The sequence below is a fragment of the Hippopotamus amphibius genome, chromosome 2, assembly GCF_030028045.1.
Source record: "Hippopotamus amphibius kiboko isolate mHipAmp2 chromosome 2, mHipAmp2.hap2, whole genome shotgun sequence".
NCBI lineage: Eukaryota > Metazoa > Chordata > Mammalia > Artiodactyla > Hippopotamidae > Hippopotamus > Hippopotamus amphibius.
The window spans coordinates 142,762,089-142,768,216 of record NC_080187.1 but is presented as its reverse complement, the minus strand read 5'-3'; the positions used below and the strand labels follow the sequence as shown (position 1 = coordinate 142,768,216).

General features: G+C 40.2%; 1 pseudogene; it reads left to right on the top strand.

Annotated features, from left to right (window-relative positions):
• The first annotated feature begins 1,773 nt into the window (after positions 1 to 1,773).
• On the top strand, positions 1,774 to 2,260 carry LOC130846228 (sorting nexin-3-like; annotated as a pseudogene).
• Positions 2,261 to 6,128: the final 3,868 nt, after the last annotated feature.

The following is a 6,128-nucleotide window of genomic DNA, read 5'->3' as shown; positions in this document are numbered from 1 at the left end:
CCAATACAACACAATATCCACATAGTGTGATACACTTAGAGGGCCTTTACTTCTTCCCCAAGGTCACAGCGTGGGGGAAGCAGCTATACCACTTTGTCATTGCAAGACTAATCCCTGGACTCAGTTCTGCAGCCATTTACTTAGGGTTCAAAGCTCTGAGTCAGAACTTGCCCTAAGACAATGACACCAACACTACCTCCAGCAGCCTTCCCATCCCGTCCTGCAGTGGACTCAGAGTCCTCCTTCTCAAAGGCCGTGTCTACAATCTCCTGTCTGCCCTGCTCTGTGCTGTCTCAAGGAAATGAGAATGTACGTGGTTACTCTTTGATATGCCGTAAGACAGCGACCTTGATGGAATCCAGAGCATTTCTGCTCTATACCTTACACCTTCAGGGAACGTCCATTCCCTCTTTCACCTGACAACATCCCAAACTGAAATTGGCTGCCAAGATCTTGGAGTCTTCTTTTGTCCAGAACCAGCACATCTGGTTCCATCCATCTGGAGCTCTGTCTTACCTGAGAGCTCAGGTACAAATCCTTGGCTGGGACGGAAATCACCTCAAATTGTCTCAAGAGCAATGATAGCTGCGGGCTTCTTACAACGTATGTTTATTTTCTAAGAAGCTGATCTTACATTTTAACAAATGTTACTTAACATAAACATTTCTAAGATGGGAGCACAGAACTTGCATTACCTTCTTAATCAATGGGTTGCTCAGAGAAAATGAACAGAAAATGATTAAAACTGGAACAGCTCAAGGGTGGAACACAGAAAACTTGACCTCTTACTCAAAGTCTCAACAACTTTGGGCCGGTGACTTCACAAGCCAGCCTTGCCTCCCTTAAAGCCCCAGATGTGTGGCGCCCCTGCTGCTGTGAGCTGCGAGTCTCATGTGGAGGGGTATGGCCAGTCATGACAAGGCGGCCATTATGATTTAAATATGGTAACTAGAAGTTGACTAATATTCAGACATAGCAGGTGTTACACCACCATGGTGGTACCTTCCGCAACCAAGAAGCCAAGTTGTCTACCCAACTCCACCCATCCGAAGGCCCTGACACCCCAGAGAGAAGAACAGGTAAAGCCACCACTTACCTGCCAGCCAAACATCTCTGCAGAGACTAGGATGCTCCTCCCCCGCAAGTCCGGGGCAGTCACACCAGTCGCCCCAAGCATCCCAGGTGTTATCTTTGTCTTCCATCCAAACGAGTGTTTCTTGAGGTCTGGAAAGTGAAAAGACCCAACAAATTATAGACAGAATGCTAGAAATATCCCAAAAGCTTTCCCAGTTTCTCCAGAGTCTTATTCTAAGCTATTCACAAAGACCTAAGTTGCCTAAAAATGCTTTGCTTTGCAATGGCTACATCAACACACACCGAAACTAGTACCACATGAGTACCTTTCCACCTTAGGAGGATTTTATCCAGATGGCTTCCAAGCTCAGTTTTAAATCTGAAATTTTATCATTTCAAAATTTAAATACATTGGCTAAATATAAATAATATTTATGATTATTATTTTGTTTTATAACTTACATAGCAGGGTCCCAGCTTCTATCTAAGAAATTCTCTGTCATACAGACTGGTGCTTATTCCAAGGAAATCTTTTCGCATGAGGATTTATGGGACCTCCTGAGAGAGGCTCCATCCCAAGTAAACAAAACAGATAAAGCTTCAGGGCGAGCCCGGTGTCCCCGCGGCGGGCGGCCGGGTCGGTGGAACACGGAGCGGGTGGAGGGAGCCCGCGGCGGCGCCGGTGGCTGCAGCAGCGAAATGGCAAAGACCATGGCGGACATCCGGCGGCTGATCACCAAGCCGCAGAACCTGAATGATGCCTACGGGCCTCCAGCAACTTCCTCGAGATCCATGTGAGCAATCCGCAGACAGTGGGGGTCGGCCGGGGCCGCTTCACCACCTCCGAAATCAGGGTCAGGACAAATCTGCCTATTTTCAAGCTGAAGGAATCTACTGTTAGAAGGAGATACAGTGACTTTGAATGGCTGCGGAGTGAATTAGAAAGAGAGAGCAAGGTTGTAGTCCCCCCCTCCCTGGAAAAGCATTTTTGCCTAAACTTCCTTTTAGAGGAGATGATGGAATATTTGACTACATTTTTATTGAAGAAAGGAAGCAAGGGCTGGAGCAGTTGATAAACAAAGTCGCTGGTCATCCTCTGGCACAGAATGAATGTTGTCTTCATATGTTTTTACAGGATGAAATTTTAGATAAAAGCTATACTCCATCTAAAATAGGACATGCCTGAAATTTGGCAAGAAGGGGAAAAAAAACTTTCCATGCCTATGAATGATTCATATGCACCAGTGAAGAAGTTCTGACTAACTTAGCATGCTGCACAAAACCTGGTATGATATGCCTTCAGTATACCAACACTGACATGCTCTGTTCTGTTTTGTTTTGGCAGTTGACAAGAAGTTCATTTGCTTTAGTGAAAAAATCCCTCATTCCGGCCTTTCTATATAAATAGCTCTTTCTTGCTGTTTTAATGTGGTGCACACTCTAGCTTCACAAACCTGTTACCCCAGTATAACCTGCAGTGTCCTAACTAAAGTTACTCACTTGGTCTTACCTGCAGTTTTTGTGTCATGTTTGCTTCTTGAGTCTGATTAACAGAATATTTCTCTTATCCCCTTTTTAATATGTGGTGTCCCTTGACCTAATTTATGTGTGGAAAGCACTACACATTGGTTTCCAGTACCAGACATGTAAGATACACACTCGTATGCAGAAAGTATCTCCCTTCAGGCTTGTAATACCCTTCACATAGAAGATCAATGAGGGAAATCTTTATATTCTGTATAAAAACAAAGTCAAATTTATATACTAAAATCATTTGTCTAAAAATTTAAGTTGTTTTCAAATAAAAATGCATTTCTGATATGCCAAAAAAAAGGATCCAAGAAAATAGAGAAAGCTCAATTATGATTACTGTTTGGTTTAATTTCTCTTCTGGACTTGCCAGCATTGACTTATATCAAGATACTCTAAACAAAAGGGAACAGGTGGAGTTAAAAACTTTTAAATATACAGAGAGATATAGATATGCAAAGAAATGTTGTGTATTACTTAAATAAAACTACAAAACTTTACGAAGAGGCCTAAAGTAGACTTGAATAAATGGAGACGATACCATAGTCCCAAACAGCTGAACTCAATACTGTAAAATGTTCTCTCCAAATTAATCTATACATTTACAACAACTCCAATCAAAATCTCAAAGGGGACTTTTTTGGACCCTAAGAAAATAACTCTAAAGTTCATCTGGTGGAGTAAATATCTGCAAGAGCAAAGAAAAAACAGTGAAAGGAGAAATTAGAGGGACATTGCCTCAATCAAAACAGTATAGAATTGGCATAGTAATAAGCATTCGGATCTATTAAGTTTAAAAAAAGAAGAGTCTAGAAACAGACCCAAGTATAAGAACATCATATAGAACCACAAGTCGGTGTGATGAATGGTTTAAAATAACAGACAACTTTTCCACAAAAGACACCAAAATGAATTCAGGTATATCCCAGAAATTAATATTTTAAATGCTGAAACCATAAAATACTAAAAAAAAGTTATAGATTTAAAAGTTATACAGATGATATAGCAAAGACTGTCCTAGATATGTCAACAAAGGTAGAAACTCTAAAGGAAAAGACTGATAATTTTAATTACATTAAAAGAAGAACACATAGCATTTTCTATCTCTTCACCAATAGATAAAGGAATAAGTATATGAATATCCACACAAAAATGCAGTAGTAAAAGTACAAGTATATGGGCTGGAAGAAAACCTTCCAAATTGCCTCAAAGGATGGAGGGAGCTGGTCTAGGAGTGAACTGGGGGAAAGACACAAAAGGATTGCTAATGGAACGTTTTATTCTCCTCCCAGCCCTCCCATAAAAGATCTGAAGCAAATATGACAAAGCATTCAATTTGATGAGGCCAGGTGGTGCTATAATGGATGTGAATTTTATCTAAATTTTCATGAATATAGAAATTTCTTTTAAAAATTATTTGGGGAGTAAAAGGCAATCATTAGAGAAGAATGTAAGCCTATATCATGTTTAATACAGGTAAACGTGTACCTGCCTAGGGAAAGGAGTAAGAGGTTAATTAAAATATGAGCAGTGGCTACTTCCAGGAGCTGGGCAATATAAACTTCTGTTTTTGTTTCTCTGCATTTTGTAAAGTTTTTTTTAAACCCAACGCTTTAATATTTTCATTGAAAACAAGCACACAAACAAAACCACATCCTGCTGACATACAGAAACGCTCACGTCAGACAGGACTGAATAGGTGAGTTCTAAGTTGGAGACCAGGAAAGTTAATGAAGGAAACCCTGACACTAATAAACGGAAGCGAGGGACTCAGCTTGATATTGCACAGACTTTCGTACGCCCTTAGGCCAAGTTACCTTATCCAACCAAAAAAAAAAAAAAAAGTTAAGAGAGGGATCTATAGAAAGGACCTTCAAATGCGAAATGAAGAAATAACGGTGGAAGCAAGGAGGAGGTCTTCCAATAATTTTCACCCACGTCTCACCGGGCAGTGGGTTTCCTGGCTTCTTACCAAGCTACCTATTTATAGCACAGTAAGCAGCTCTACTAGAGGCAATATTTCAGCAACAGTCAAGTGTAAGGAAAGAATAAATACCTGGCAGCTGATCAAGTCTGTCATCGGGAATAAGGGCTAATTAAACCCATACTGTTCACTGTTCTAATTAGACCACTGTTCGGTTCCATTTTCTATAGTAAACGTCACCAAACAGAACTGTGTCCTGTCTATAACTTAATATAAAATAAAGTTCTAATTCATAAAAAATACAATAAGCACTTTAATACATTCATCTGGGCTTTGAGGTGGGTGAGTCCAAATCATTTAGGTAAAGGGTTAAAACAGACACAGCTGAAATTGATTTTTTATTTTGTCATTTGATATACTGATAGGTTGATATACTGATGTGAAAAGCTGAAAAACATCATCTGTATTTTAAAATGAAAGTTGAGAGTTCTTTGCAATATTGTTTCGATTTGTTTCTTTTCACACTATCCCATCTGTTCAGTTTTTAGAGTCAGGTTTTTTTCCATAACTTCTCCACCTTTACTTTAAAAAGAAAAAAGAAAAACAAAAAAGAATCTTGATACTAAAATAACTAAAATAGGCAAGTTATACATGCAGGCATTTGCTTTCTCTGGCTGAATCAGTAAGATATTTTTCCCCTAAAATAACAGGGAGAAAACGACACCTCAAGAGGGGTCCTCAAGTTTTTCTCCTCTCCTTGGCCATAAAGATGGTCAGATTTTGCTTTGAAACTCACTGCTGTTTCCCACCAGCCAGTCCTCCTGCTGGTCTCATCACTCCTCGTTTTCCAAAGAGCAGCAGTAACATCCCCAATGTCCACCGAGTTCTCATCTCTTCCCTTTGATGCCAGCAGCATGAGGATAACACAGACATTCAGAGAAAAGAAAAACAAAAAACCTCCACTGGAGCTGAACACAGTGCCCCCAGGGTCATTTCTGAACATTTGGATTGCGCTGGCAAAAAAGATCGTTTGGGTTTTCTGTAACATCTTATGAAAAACCCCAAAGAACTTTTTGGCCAACCCAATACTTGTGTATTCTTCCTTGTAGTGACACAGAACCTGCTTCCCTGGAACTTACATCCTCTAGAGCAGTGGATGATGTGTGCCCATCCTCTTTTACAGAAGACCCCTTCTCAAGCTTTCTCAAATAATTTGGTACCTTCAATTGTTCCAGCTCTCTCACAAATATTTCCTCTCTCTGCCCACTCTGCACTCTGCACATTTTTTTATTTTGAAATGTAGCATCCGGAACATAACACTGTATCTGAGAATAATACAGACCACATAGTGCCTCTATTATCCAGGTTTCTTTGGATGAAATCTAAGTTTCTATCTCTCCTTCTTCCCTTCCCTCTTCTCCCTCCCTCCCTGCCTTCCTAACTTTTCCAGTCACACTATTTATTGGATCTCATTAGGGAGGAAGTATCACATAATGGTTAAAAGTTGTGTGACTCTGGTTGCATCCACGTTGCTGCAAATGGCATTATCTCGTTTTTACTGCTGAGTAGTATTCCATTCTATATAGGTATCACATCTTCT